Here is a 15706-nt window from a genome sequence, read left to right as displayed (position 1 = left end):
TAATTTCTATTATTTTATTAATTATGAATGTCCGCCTTGTTTCGAACTGGTTAAGCTTAGGCCCTCTTTCGAACTGGTTACGGTTAGAGTTTGGAATCAGGGCTGGTGGTCTAAAAATTTCAATCAATCAAAGCGGGGAACATAGAACCCGGGGAACATAGGACCCGGGGAACATAGGACCCGGGGAACATAGACATGCTCCCGAATTAATGTACAATGTCCAGCTCCGCCTCTCCCAGAAACACATTAGAGTGAGTGACCTCTACTGGTGACTTTGTGAACATCATAGACACTGTTTTCTTGGTGTTAAGTGAAAGACATGCTTTTGTTTTTGTCTTGAATGAGACATGAGACATCAGTGAATGAGATTCACGTTTCCTCCCAACCGCGAGTAGGCTTAGAAGCGCAGAAATGGAGAACAAAAAAAAAAAAAAATGGAGCTGAAAAAGCTAGAATAAAAAAACAAAAATTGCTAGTAAAAGACGCAGAACAATGTTCTAAAATTACAGACATGTTTAGTAGAGGAAGGGCTCTCGTTAGAGTAGCTGCTGCTGCTAATAATGATGAAGTTCAAGTGGAAGGAACCAACAGTAACATGACAGGTGCGTGCAGTAGCCTAGTGCATATTCTACTGTTGGTGTCTGCCGGTTCATGAGGGCTAGCTAGCCTATACTAGCTCTTGCAGTGATTTCAGTCATTCTATTACAAGACAATGTGCTTTCCGTATTCCTGATTCCTTACAGCACGTGGACATAAATAGTCGTGACTCGTGAAGTTTTTTCTCTGACTAAAAGTTTAGTTAGCAATGTTAGGACTAGTGCCCACCACAGCATCAGAAGCTAAAGTGCTAACCTAGAGAGCCAATCAGAACCTAGGACGGGCTGCAAATTAATCGGCTACTAATATTATAATAGTAAATACTAAAATAAAATACTATTATGTTCCCTTCCAAATTTTCATGTTGATATAATATTGGTAATCTAATTGATTGAATTGATTAGTTGCCATTTTACATGCTTAAATAAGATGTACCTTAGAATTCCCAACTGTTAGCCATGTTCTCGATATGATTAGTCTCATCTACATGTTTGTAAATAACCACAGCTAACTAGCTTAAGCTAACAACTCGGTCAACTACTACCCCGTAGTTAAACAAATGTGATTGCATATAACAGCTAACTGCTACAGCTAAGTTGGTAGTTAGCCTATTCCATTAATGTTGAATGTATTTATGAAGGTTGTTGATGGTGGTTGGCGCTGAATAGCAGACATGATTCCGTCAGTCTGCCACAGGGCAGCTGTGTTTGCTGATGCTGCTCATGACCACCAGTAGCGTGTGTGAGTGTGAATGCAGAGAGAGAGAGAGAGAGAGAGAGAGAGAGAGAGAGAGAGAGAGAGAGAGAGAGAGAGAGAGAGAGAGAGAGGGCAAGCAGCCATGATGAAGTTGAGCTTCATCCAGTAAAATGAAAACGTTTATAAAAGACACCTAGATCATGACATTACTTTTCAAATTGTGTATTATAATGTGTATATTTTAGTGATGTCCGATATTATCGGCCTACCGATATTGGCATTAAAATGTGATATCGGAAATTATCGGTATCTGTTTTCAAAAAAAGAAAAATTTAATATTTTTATTTTTTATATTTATTTAACCTTTATTTACCCAGGCAAGCAAGTAAGAACAAATTCTGATTTTATTTATTGTCAAAAGTATGCATAATGTTGTGTTAATTCCACAACAAGAGATATGTAATGTTAATTACCTGAAATTATTCGTTTTTTGGGGGGGAAACCCTGCATATATTGGTATCGGTTGATATCGGTATCGGAAATTTAAGTGTTGGACTATATCGGATATCGGTAAAAAAGCCAATATCGAACATCCCTAGTATATTTGTATCTTCTTCCTTACTGCCCCCACTACTGGGTCCATCACTACTAGCACAGATTTCAACTTTATTTTCAATTCTAGTGAAGATAACATGTTTTTCTCTATTGGATGAAATGGTGCAGCGATAAAAACATTGTATTCAAACATTTTATTCAATAAAGCCTCAACAAAGAGTTGGAACAGCATACAGAATATAGATGTGATGTCAGTCTGAATCAGAGCATTCTCTGCCTCATTGAATTCTGAAGAAAATCAGATTCCAATGAACCCTCAAATTCTGAAAATGGGAGTAGTCACCACTCACCAACTTCCCCATCTTCTCTAGTCACCCCCACACCTTCTATTTGACCCATGACTTCTCAGCAGAGCCCAGACCAAACTTCCCTTTTCCTATCAACTCTGCTAATACTGAGTCACTATTGAGAGAGAGAGAGAGAGAGAGAGAGAGAGAGAGAGAGAGAGAGAGAGAGAGAGAGAGAGAGAGAGAGAGAGAGAGAGAGAGAGAGAGAGAGAGAGAGAGACTGAGAGAGACTGAGAGACTGAGAGAGACTGAGAGAGACTGAGAGAGACTGAGAGACTGAGAGAGACTGAGAGACTGAGAGAGACTGAGAGAGACTGAGAGAGACTGAGACTCTTGGAATGGGTGTCTGGGAGGAAGTGGGGGGTCTTTCGATGTTGATTAAACGGCAAGCAACTAATGTCATGAGTGCCAAATTAAAGGACAATAAATCCAATCTAACTGAAATTGTGTAGCACAGACCTTTCTATGGATCAAAACCTCAATATTATTATGGTGTAGTTAATACTTCATGTATCCTTAATCCCTAGGCTAATGAGGCACTAAGATGTTACTAAAAAGTAAAAAGCCAAAGTAACGGTATATGTATGTGTGTGTGTGTGTGTGTGTGTGTGTGTGTGTGTGTGTGTGTGCACTGTGCACGAGTGCACATCTAGGGGCGGGGTGTAGATTTGGTCTCCCTGATGTTGACTCCTTAGCCACAGCCTTGGGTTGTTTAATACTGGACAAGTGTTTCATAACGGCCGTTGTGTGGGCCGGTTTCGGGGCCGGTGCGTGGGCCGGTGTGTGGGCTGGTGCGTCTGAATGTCCCGGGCTGAATTTGTGTCCCAGTCCGCCACTGCACACACCCACGCTCACTCACTCACTCACTCACTCACTCACTCACTCACTCACTCACTCACTCACTCACTCACTCACTCACTCACTCACTCACTCACTCACTCACTCACTCACTCACTCACTCACTCACACACACACACACACACACACACACACACACACACACACACACACACACACACACACACACACACACACACACACACACACACACACACACACACACACACACACACACACACACACACACACACACACACACACACACACACACACACACACAAAAAAAGCGTCCTTGTTGTTAGTAGCCTAGTCATTCATTGTGGAACATCTTTATTTTAGGCTTCCTGTTCTCAGGCTGGGGACACTGTACACTGTACATTGGAATACTGACAAGGCCATACTTGGTCATTTACTGTACAACTGGGTTAGGACATTTGTAGGGGCCAGTTTCGAATTGCAGTCTCCCGTAGGTGTTCTTTGAGAGTGCTTTTGAAAGCCGGTAGGCCGAGAAACACCTGGAGACGTTCCACACTCCAAGACCTAAAGAACATCGGAGTGAGCTGGAAAGAAGCAAAGGCCCTGGCCCAGAAGAGAGTGAGATGGAGAGCTCTGGTGGACGCCCTATGCCCCCCAACGGGGTAAAGAGGATTAAGTCAGTTCTCAGGCTGTTGACTGGGCTGTTAACATGCTCTTAGTGCTGCTTTCTCTGCCTACTTGCTATGTTGCCAATACTGGAATTTGTGCAAACTTTACTGGAGCACTTAAGCACTTATAGTTGCTCTAGATAAGAGCTTAACATGTAAATGCAGACATATTAGATATTACACATTTTCACCAAAATCTCTCTCTCTGTCTCTCTCTCTCTCTCTCTGTGTCTCTCTCGCCCTCCAGGATGCCAGCACCTGTTGCGGAGATGTCTCTCTAATGACCCTGCATACCGACCAACCCTAGAGGAGATGTTGCTCCAGCTGAGAAGAATACAGATTAGAAGACAGACAGGAGGCTGGTCTAGAAGACAGACAACAACAGACTGGGTTATAAGACACAGACAACAGACTGGTCTAGAAGACAGACAACAGACTGGTCTAGAAGACAACCAGAGAGCCACCACCAGAGAGCCCACCAGAGAGCCCACCAGAGAGCCCACCACCAGAGAGCCACCACCAGAGAGCCCACCAGAGAGCGAGAGCCCACCACCAGAGAGCCACCACCAGAGAGCCCACCAGAGAGCCCACCAGAGAGCCCACCACCAGAGAGCCACCACCAGAGAGCCACCACCAGAGAGCCACCACCAGAGAGCCACCACCAGAGAGCCCACCAGAGAGCCCACCAGAGAGCCACCACCAGAGAGCCCACCAGAGAGCCCACCACCAGAGAGCCACCACCAGAGAGCCCACCAGAGAGCCCACCACCAGAGAGCGAGAGCCCACCACCAGAGAGCCACCACCAGAGAGCCCACCAGAGAGCCCACCACCAGAGAGCCCACCACCAGAGAGCCACCACCAGAGAGCCACCACCATAGAGCCACCACCAGAGAGCCACCACCAGAGAGCCACCACCAGAGAGCCCACCACCAGAGAGCGAGAGCCCACCACCAGAGAGCCACCACCAGAGAGCCCACCAGAGAGCCACCAGAGAGCCACCACCAGAGAGCCCACCAGAGAGCCCACCACCAGAGAGCCACCACCAGAGAGCCCACCACCAGAGAGCCCACCAGAGAGCCCACCACCAGAGAGCGAGAGCCCACCACCAGAGAGCCACCACCATAGAGCCACCACCAGAGAGCGAGAGCCCACCACCATAGAGCCACCACCAGAGAGCGAGAGCCCACCACCATAGAGCCACCACCAGAGAGCCCACCACCATAGAGCCACCACCAGAGAGCGAGAGCCCACCACCATAGAGCCACCACCAGAGAGCCCACCAGAGAGCCACCACCAGATAGCCCCTTACGTGACTGCGATCTGCAAGCCAGGGGCTTTTCGTATCCGCAGTCACTCTCAGCTATGCCGCCACCAGGCTCATATTAAGTACCAAGCGCTGAATTCTGAGCTGGGGGTGGGTAAAAAATATATCAGATATGAATTTCAAAGATACCCAGCGTACAATATGGGTTTAACACAGCTTTACGGTGGGGTCTGGAAGCTCAGAGTTGCTAATAAACAGTTTAAATCATTGTTACAAAACGAGTGGTACTTACAGACCGAACGTCCATTTCCGCCGTTGGTGTCACAGCGCATGTGCAGCAGGCAGCCAAATAGCGGCAGAAGAAGAAGACGCCATCTTGCCAACGTTCGCTCTGTGAGTACCACTCGTTTTGTAACAATGATTTAAACTGTTTATTAGCAACTCCGAGCTTCCAGACCCCACCGTAAAGCTGTGTTAAACCCATATTGTACGCTGGGTATCTTTGAAATTCATATCTGATATATTTTTGACCCACCCCCAGCTCAGAATTCAGCGCTTGGTACTTAATATGAGCCTGGTGGCGGCATAGCTGAGAGTGACTGCGGATACGAAAAGCCCCTGGCTTGCAGATCGCAGTCACGTAAGGGGCTAACCACCAGAGAGCCACCACCAGAGAGCCCACCACCAGTGGGCTGGGTGTCAGCGCCTCCCCCTCTTACCCCATGGACGCTCCAGGGAAGATGTTAAATAAGCTAATTTCCCAAAATGTTGGAGTTTTCCTTTAAAGCAGAACGGAAGAGGAGGAAGTGCCTCTATTAGCAGGCTACCGCACTGACGTTTTGCAAAACAAACGAGATAGTAGCAAAAAACAGTGTAGTGTGACACAAACATTCAAGGTTATATACACTTGAATATATACACTACCCAGCCGCACCTAAGACACTGGACATATGTTTTGAGGGCACGCAGGGTAAAGGCACCATTGTGATTGTGTCGGGGTTATTTGACATTTGGGAATGTTGGAATTAAAAGGGGGGGGGGAGTGTTATAATGTGAGCTTATTAAAACTGAGTTAATACTAATTAGAAATAGTAGATAAAACATTTTCCCCCTTGAGTGGGCAAAATGTGGTCTGGTCTGTATGAAATTTTGCCTTGACAGTTTTTGTTATCATAGATACAAACATACACACATCGCACATGCACGGACATGCATACAGAGGTACAACCGAGAGCATCCTGACTGCAGGAAAATCACAGCGTGGTATGGGAACTGCTCTGCCCTCAACCGCAAAGCTCTGCAGAGGGTAGTGCGGTCTGCCCAACACACCGGCGGGGACTCCATCGAGGAACTGTGTACAACCATCTGTGTGCAAGCAAAGCCTGTAGGATCATCAGAGACCCCAGCCACCCCACAACCATGCTCTATTGAGAGCATTTTAACATACTCTATCACAGCATGGTACGCAAACTCCAGAGAGTCATGATAAAAACCTGCCAAAAAAATCATCGGTGTCCCCCTGCCCACACTGGATGACATCTTCAGAACGCGCTGCCTCTGCAGAGCTATAGCAGCATCCTGACGGATGAAACGCACCACTCTCACCACCTCTTCTCCCTGTTGCCATCTGGGAGGCGATACAGGGCCTTCAAAGCTGCACCTCCAGGCTGCAGAACAGCTTCTTCCCGAGAGCCATCACTGAACTGAACAATCACCCCCCCCCCCCCCCCCTATTGCCACCACATCTACATCTACCTCACTGTAATATATACTTGTATGTGCAATATGACAGATGTTGGGACATGTGCAATAATGCAATAATGGTTCATGTGCAATCTTTTTTTTCTACTGTGATGATTTTGCAATGCTTTTTTTTAACTGAATTTGATGGTACTACAGTGTACAAGAGTGAACTATTATTGCATAATTGAAATAATATTATACTATTTTCCCCAATAAAAATACCCCAAATTATGATTTTTTTAAAAATTTTAATCTAAGTGTTGTAGTATAACCAGTAGGATAAAATTGTTCTGTTAAGTGAGTTTAGTGACACTACACTCTATAAGAGTGAAGATATTTAATGTTTGTATCCAATACAAAATCCCCAGAATTATGAAAAAGCTTTTTTTCCAAATCTAAGTGTTGTAGTATAACCAGTAGGATACCATTGATGATGTGTGCAGTGATTTTGGGGACACTATACTATACACTGTATGACACAGTGAAGTTATTGAATCTTTTTGTAGTGTCTCTTTTCGGTGTTGCACTTTTTAGACGGTCCCTGGCTGCGTTCTTGCCTCAAGGCCGACTGCACATATAGATCAATATTAATATTATTAAATGTACAGCTCCGAGGCCGGCTCGCCTCGTTTAGGTGAAAATAAGGTTGTAGCTCATTGTCTACCTTACTACGATAGGAAAGAGGTGTCCTTTGTGTTTTAAAAACATTTCGCTTAAGAATTATTGACAGCGGAAATTCAAATCTGTGAATATCTTTCTAACTTTACCTAAGACTCCCGATTCTGATACAATAAAGTGAATCTTCATCACAAATCATGTTCTCAAAATAATCTGACGGGCAGATATTATTACCGGCTCTGTTGGGACACTAGCCCACCTCAGATGTCATAGTGGTATAACGTTGACCGAAAAAAACATTAAAATGCCATTAAAAACCTGATATCTGCCAATCTGATGTGCTCATTAGCAATATCAATTATGGATTGTATCCCCTCAAGACTCGATGGCTTAACTTATATGAACTGCCACCTTTGGTTTTGGGCAGTTTCACATTTGATTCTTAGCTGTATAGGTCAGTGCTTTAAAATAATCTACATATATTATTTATATGCCTATTATATTGTGTGTGTGGTTAAATACTTAACTGGCGACAGTGTGTGATATCTGACTTATGAATATTGAGTGAGCTTTGATTCACTGTTTTGTTTGTTGTGATGTTTTCTTGTGAGTACTTCAATGTTTGTGGTTTTATATTTTTATTTAAAAAAAAATTGTGTATTTTTTATGTTTGGACCCCAGGAAGAGTAGTCTCACTTTGTGTGTAGACTAATGGGGATCCACAACAAAACAATAAGAACAGTGCGAGACTCCCGTAGGTGCTCTTTAAGAGCGGGTTTGAATGTGGGTAGGGATTCACATTCCTTTACAGCTTTGGGTAGGGCGTTCCACATTGATGTGGCATAATTGCGAAACGTGTTTAGTCCCTTGTTTGAGCCGAATCTGGGTTTAACATGATTTGTTGAGCTTCCTCTGGTGTAGTGGTTGTGGTATTCACTGACCTTTGGGAAGTATTTTGACATGTACATGGGTACCTTAGTCGTATAGTGTATCTTGTAGACCAGGCCCATTGCAAGTTGCTGTACTCTGTCGTCTACTCTAAGCCATCCTAGGTTGTCAAAGTGGGCAGGGGTGAGGTGGGTTCTGGGGGTAAGGTCAAGTAGTAGTCTGACCAGTTTCTTTTGTGATGTTTGTAATCTTGTTTTTAGCGCCTTTGAGGTGCAAGCATAGTCGTAGTACCCTTGAATGAGTGCTCCTGCCAGAGTCTTCAGGGTATTCTTGTTTACCAGAGAGGAGATCCGGTACAAGAATCTAGTTGGTTGACTTTTTTTATTACATTGGATGCCATTTTGTCACAGGAAAGATTTGCCTCTAGGATGGAACCCAGGTAGGTAATTTCGTCTTTATTTATAGCATCAAGGCTGACGGTGCTGTTAGCTAGCTCGCCTGCATGCGTGTAGTCTTTTACCAACAAACTTGCAGTTCCGCGTTCGGGTTCTGCGATCTGATTGGCCACTGACGTACACTCTCTCTACGCCCAAACAGCGTGTTACGCTAGTTCTGCCTCTAACAGCCTGCTATCATTATCCAATTCATATCAATCGAAATAACGTATTGTTTTCATCTCTATATTAACGTGATTCCATCAACGCAACATTAATGTTCAAAACACGACAAGCAGTGGCGGACTGGGACACAAATTCAGCCCGGGACATTCAGACGCACCAGCCCACACACCGGCCCACGCACCGGCCCCGAAACCGGCCCACACAGCGGCCGTTATGAAACACTTGTCCAGTATTAAACAACCCAAGGCTGTGGCTAAGGAGTCAACATCAGGGAGACCAAATCTACACCCCGCCCCTAGATGTGCACTCGTGCACAGTGCACACACACACACACACACACACATACATATACCGTTACTTTGGCTTTTTACTTTTTAGTAACATCTTAGTGCCTCATTAGCCTAGGGATTAAGGATACATGAAGTATTAACTACACCATAATAATATTGAGGTTTTGATCCATAGAAAGGTCTGTGCTACACAATTTCAGTTAGATTGGATTTATTGTCCTTTAATTTGGCACTCATGACATTAGTTGCTTGCCGTTTAATCAACATCGAAAGACCCCCCACTTCCTCCCAGACACCCATTCCAAGAGTCTCAGTCTCTCTCAGTCTCTCTCAGTCTCTCTCAGTCTCTCAGTCTCTCTCAGTCTCTCTCAGTCTCTCAGTCTCTCTCAGTCTCTCAGTCTCTCTCAGTCTCTCTCAGTCTCTCTCTCTCTCTCTCTCTCTCTCTCTCTCTCTCTCTCTCTCTCTCTCTCTCAATAGTGACTCAGTATTAGCAGAGTTGATAGGAAAAGGGAAGTTTTGTCTGGGCTCTGCTGAGAAGTCATTGGTCAAATAGAAGGTGTGGGGGTGACTAGAGAAGATGGGGAAGTTGGTGAGTGGTGACTACTCCCATTTTCAGAATTTGAGGGTTCATTGGAATCTGATTTTCTTCAGAATTCAATGAGGCAGAGAATGCTCTGATTCAGACTGACATCACATCTATATTCTGTATGCTGTTCCAACTCTTTGTTGAGGCTTTATTGAATAAAATGTTTGAATACAATGTTTTTATCGCTGCACCATTTCATCCAATAGAGAAAAACATGTTATCTTCACTAGAATTGAAAATAAAGTTGAAATCTGTGCTAGTAGTGATGGACCCAGTAGTGGGGGCAGTAAGGAAGAAGATACAAATATACTAGGGATGTTCGATATTGGCTTTTTTACCGATATCCAATATAGTCCAACACTTAAATTTCCGATACCGATATCAACCGATACCAATATATGCAGGGTTTCCCCCCCAAAAAACGAATAATTTCAGGTAATTAACATTACATATCTCTTGTTGTGGAATTAACACAACATTATGCATACTTTTGACAATAAATAAAATCAGAATTTGTTCTTACTTGCTTGCCTGGGTAAATAAAGGTTAAATAAATATAAAAAATAAAATTAATTTTTCTTTTTTTGAAAACGGATACCGATAATTTCCGATATCACATTTTAATGCCAATATCGGTAGGCCGATAATATCGGACATCACTAAAATATACACATTATAATACACAATTTGAAAAGTAATGTCATGATCTAGGTGTCTTTTATAAACGTTTTCATTCTACTGGATGAAGCTCAACTTCATCATGGCTGCTTGCCATCTCTCTCTCTCTCTCTCTCTCTCTCTCTCTCTCTCTTCTCTCTCTCTCTCTCTCTCTCTCTCTCTCTCTCTCTCTCTGCATTCACACTCACACACGCTACTGGTGGTCATGAGCAGCATCAGCAAACACAGCTGCCCTGTGGCAGACTGACGGAATCATGTCTGCTATTCAGCGCCAACCACCATCAACAACCTTCATAAATACATTCAACATTAATGGAATAGGCTAACTACCAACTTAGCTGTAGCAGTTAGCTGTTATATGCAATCACATTTGTTTAACTACGGGGTAGTAGTTGACCGAGTTGTTAGCTTAAGCTAGTTAGCTGTGGTTATTTACAAACATGTAGATGAGACTAATCATATCGAGAACATGGCTAACAGTTGGGAATTCTAAGGTACATCTTATTTAAGCATGTAAAATGGCAACTAATCAATTCAATCAATTAGATTACCAATATTATATCAACATGAAAATTTGGAAGGGAACATAATAGTATTTTATTTTAGTATTTACTATTATAATATTAGTAGCCGATTAATTTGCAGCCCGTCCTAGGTTCTGATTGGCTCTCTAGGTTAGCACTTTAGCTTCTGATGCTGTGGTGGGCACTAGTCCTAACATTGCTAACTAAACTTTTAGTCAGAGAAAAAAACTTCACGAGTCACGACTATTTATGACCACGTGCTGTAAGGAATCAGGAATACGGAAAGCACATTGTCTTGTAATAGAATGACTGAAATCACTGCAAAGGCTAGCTAGCCCTCATGAACCGGCAGACACCAACAGTAGAATATGCACTAGGCTACTGCACGCACCTGTCATGTTACTGTTGGTTCCTTCCACTTGAACTTCATCATTATTAGCAGCAGCAGCTACTCTAACGAGAGCCCTTCCTCTACTAAACATGTCTGTAATTTTAGAACATTGTTCTGCGTCTTTTACTAGCAATTTTTGTTTTTTTATTCTAGCTTTTTCAGCTCCACTTTTTTTTTTTTTCGTTCTCCATTTCTGCGCTTCTAGGCCTACTCGCGGTTGGGAGGAAACGTGAATCTCATTCACTGATGTCTCATGTCTCATTCAAGACAAAAACAAAAGCATGTCTTTCACTTAACACCAAGAAAACAGTGTCTATGATGTTCACAAAGTCACCAGTAGAGGTCACTCACTCTAATGTGTTTCTGGGAGAGGCGGAGCTGGACATTGTACATTAATTCGGGAGCATGTCTATGTTCCCCGGGTCCTATGTTCCCCGGGTCCTATGTTCCCCGGGTTCTATGTTCCCCGCTTTGATTGATTGACATTTTTAGACCACCAGCCCTGATTCCAAACTCTAACCGTAACCAGTTCGAAAGAGGGCCTAAGCTTAACCAGTTCGAAACAAGGTGGACATTCATAATTAATAAAATAATAGAAATTAATAAAAATGTCAATCTATTAATCAATCAAGCGGGGAACATAGGACCCGGGGAACATAGGACCCGGGGAACATAAGGATGATCCCATTAATTCAAGTATCTTGGGGTCACATTGGACTCTACATTGACCTTCAAAAAGTCATGTGAAGAAAGTGACAAACAGTCAAGTTTAACATCGAAAACTTCAGGCAGATCAGGCCCTGCCTGCCAGTTAATGCTGCAAGGATGTTTCTGCATTCAATGATTTTATCACACATCGAGTACTGTTTTATCAACTGGTCTCTTTCATATGTCACTACTCTTACACCAATAGAATTACTCTATAAAAAAGCCATAAAAGTATTTGATAGGAAACCAATTTCATTTCATCACTGTAATGTTTTAGAAAAACATAACATGCAACAAGGTTCTGCATGGACTTGCCCCTCCCCCATTGAATGAGTTCATCCAACAGAAAGCAGACACTGGCATTACCACCAGGGCCATCAGTAGAGGGGACTGTAAGGTGCCTTTTCGGTATACTACCTTTGCAAAAACTGTGTTCTCTGTTAAAGGTGGTAACTACTGGAATAGCCTACCAGTTGTGATTAGAGAGTGCCCTACATACTCCATGTTCAAGACCCATCTTAAACTGCATCTTAAGGCAAACCAGAACTGTGATCATTTTTAATCTGATTTAGTTTATGCAACTTGTTTATTGTTTTATTGCCGGCCCACACAATGGCCCACATACTGGCCCACACACCGGCCCACACACCGGCCCACATACTGGCCCACACACCGGCCCAAACACTGGCCCACATTAGTGGCCCACACACCGACTCACACACTGGCCCACACACCGGCCCACACACTGGCCCACATACTGGCCCACACACCGGCCCACACACCGGCCCACATACTGGCCCACACACTGGCCCACACACTGGCCCACATTAGTGGCCCACACACCGACTCACACACCGGCCCACACACTGGCCCACATTAGTGGCCCACACACTGGCCCACACACTGGCCCACACACCGGCCCACACACCGGCCCACATACTGGCCCACACACTGGCCCACACACTGGCCCACATTAGTGGCCCACACACCGACTCACACACCGGCCCACACACTGGCCCACATTAGTGGCCCACACACTGGCCCACACACCGGCCCACATTAGTGGCCCACACACCGGCCCACATTAGTGGCCCACACACTGGCCCCCCAAAAAAAAAAAAAAAATTATATATATATATTTTTTATTTTTTATTTTTTTGGACCAGCCCACTTTGGTTCCGGCCCATCGGGATTCGTCCCGAACGTCCCGATGGCCAGTCCGCCACTGACGACAAGACAGTTTGCATCACTTCCCACGGTTCTCTGCACTTATTCTACCGGTAGTGCGGTGGTTGTTGCCACGGTATTGGGTCTTTGGGTGAATACTTCATTGGCGGGGAAGAAGAACACTGGTAGCGGTGTGTGGACCGTCCTGCGAGCCCCAGGCCACCGTCCCGCGAGCCCCAGACCACCGCCCCGCGAGCCCCAGGCCGGTGGTCTGGGGCTCGCAGGATGGTGGCCTGGGGCTCGCAGGACGGTCCACACACCGCTATCAGTGTTCTTCTTCCCCTCCAATGAAGTATTCACCCAAAGACCCAATACCGTGGCAACAACTACCGCACTACCGATAGAATAAGTGCAGAGAGATGAAAACAATACTTTATTTCGATTGATATGAATTGGATAATGCTAGCAGGCTGCAGGCTGTTAGAGGTTAGAGGCAGAACTAGCGTAGAGCGAGCATACGTCAGTGGCCAATCAGATCGCAGAACCCGAACGCGGAACTGCAAGTTTGTTGGTAAAAGACTACCCGCCGCCTGCATAGAGCGCCGCTCTGCGGCTCTGCACCTGGATACTAGTGAGCTAGCTCGCCTGCTAAGGCGCTACCGCTGCTAGCTAACGTTACTAACAGCTACTCGCTCAGGTTTGCAGACACGTCTACAGTCCCGACATATGTTGAGCTGCTGCTTGTGCTTGTACAGTGGAAGAAATGCTACATGCACGGACCTAATAACTGGCCTTCACAAAGACACAACCTAACAAGGTAAGTTGATCAAACACACAACATGCCACCAGTTCCTTAAATACTGACGGCAGCCTTGATCACACTTCACAAAGTTTGAGCGTTTTGTTACGTTAGCTAGCTTCAAGTTAGCGTTTAGCTAGCAAGCTCAGTGGCTAAACATGAGCAAAGTTTATATGGAAATAATCACGCTTAGTTGTTGTGGTCATGCATTCGTGAAGATACAATGCATTACTGCTTGCTGCCATTGAATGGCGTCCTCATACTAAGTCAATAAAGCCGTCGCAAGTCAGAATAGAACAACGTCTCTTATCTATAGTTAAAGGGCCAGGTCAACTTTCCCAGAAGCGTGCTCCTGCCTCCTGGGTCTGAATCCATGTCTTTGAAGTGTAATTGTGCCCCCAGTCCTTCCAATTGATGCTGGTGTTTTGCCAAGTTCTGTTCTACTAACTTCAGGATAACCCAAGGAGAATCTGTGATTCATTGATTGAAAACTTTATTAACAGATTGCAGAATGGGTACAATACAGTACAGCTCAATAAATACACACAATTGTTAAGGGGATGCAGACCAGAGAAAGACTTTCGTCTTGTTTACATCAGGGTCCCCCATTTTCAATTCATCGTAACATATATGACATACATGACATACAGATAGACAGTACTGCTACATCTATACATTTATGACATACCAGATTTACAAATACAGTACTGTTTGTGATACAAAAATAGTCTAAAAAAGAGAGAATATACATTTGACGTAGAAACTGTACATTGGAGGAGGTTGGGTAGGCGGGGTGGGGAAACGGTACAACTGTACAAGCAAAACTACAGTGGAATATCGACAACCTTACTTGGTCCCAAGAAGAGGGTCTCGTGTATTATTGGGTTAGGACATTTACTGTAGGATGCTTTCAACGTTTCAAGTATGAGAATCAGGCCAAGTAGTACGGAAATGTCACGGAGCTGACCCCCCTTCAACTCAGAATGAACATGGTTATGATACGTTTGTGGAACGTGGTTAAGTGTTTTCCTCTGTTCAGTAGGCCTATATATTCAGTTGTCTATATGATTGCTAGTCTGTTCAAGTTGAAAGTAGACATACTGTGTGCCGAGCAGCAGATTGAATAATGTGCTCTTTCAGGAAGCCAACTGGCAGGAGCAAGAGGGGACCACTTCAATATACAGAGTAGACTATCTGAGGAGCACATCTAGTATGAGATTGATTGTGTGTGTGTGTGTTGGGGGTACGCATGCCCATGGAGGTTGTGGTCTTGAGTTTTGAACGTCAGTTCAACTTCACTGTGACATGAGTGCCCATCCTCACCCACGACTACAATCCACTTTTAGAGAAAAAGGTGTTATATCTTCTTAGAACAAAGGCCACTAACTCTATATCTTGCCCTGTTTGTATGGAAGCAAAATAGTGTGAGTTATACCAACAGGATGCTGTGCTTCCTTATGTGAATCTAGGCTAATTGCTTGCAGGCAACTTGGTAGTGCAATCTTTCAGGAAACTTGGTCAAAATATGATGACATTTTTCCTATTTTTGATGGTATAATGAATGATATTTGACTGTATTTATGACAGTATTTTACAGGTTTTTTATATTGTGGATGGAACATGCATGGCTAGTGGCTACCTTCATATTTGGTATACCTCCCAGGCGGCCAGGCCTATTTGAAATGACACTGTTCATCTGCATTTTCTGACTGACCAGTAATACCGTTTGTCAGTGATCTGTTTCAGTCTTA

The 15706-nt window shown here is 44.2% G+C and overlaps 1 protein-coding gene across 10 annotated transcripts in view; it reads left to right on the top strand.

Annotated features, from left to right (window-relative positions):
* The first annotated feature begins 13859 nt into the window (after window positions 1-13859).
* The window catches only part of LOC311244635 (suppressor of tumorigenicity 7 protein homolog), a 127179-nt gene continuing 125332 nt past the window's right edge, over window positions 13860-15706 (top strand). For 9 of the 10 annotated variants that reach the window (XM_084334248.1, XM_084334256.1, XM_084334255.1 and 6 more), the window contains exon 1: window positions 13860-13973. The gene's annotated coding sequence lies outside the window, so the exon portion shown is untranslated. The remainder of the gene's footprint in view (window positions 13974-15706) is intronic. The other variant, XM_084334253.1, reaches the window with a different exon arrangement.

The sequence above is a fragment of the Notolepis coatsorum genome (assembly GCF_963971535.1).
Source record: "Notolepis coatsorum genome assembly, chromosome: 18".
Lineage (NCBI taxonomy): Eukaryota > Metazoa > Chordata > Actinopteri > Aulopiformes > Paralepididae > Notolepis > Notolepis coatsorum.
This window is presented reverse-complemented; position numbering and strand designations above follow the sequence as displayed.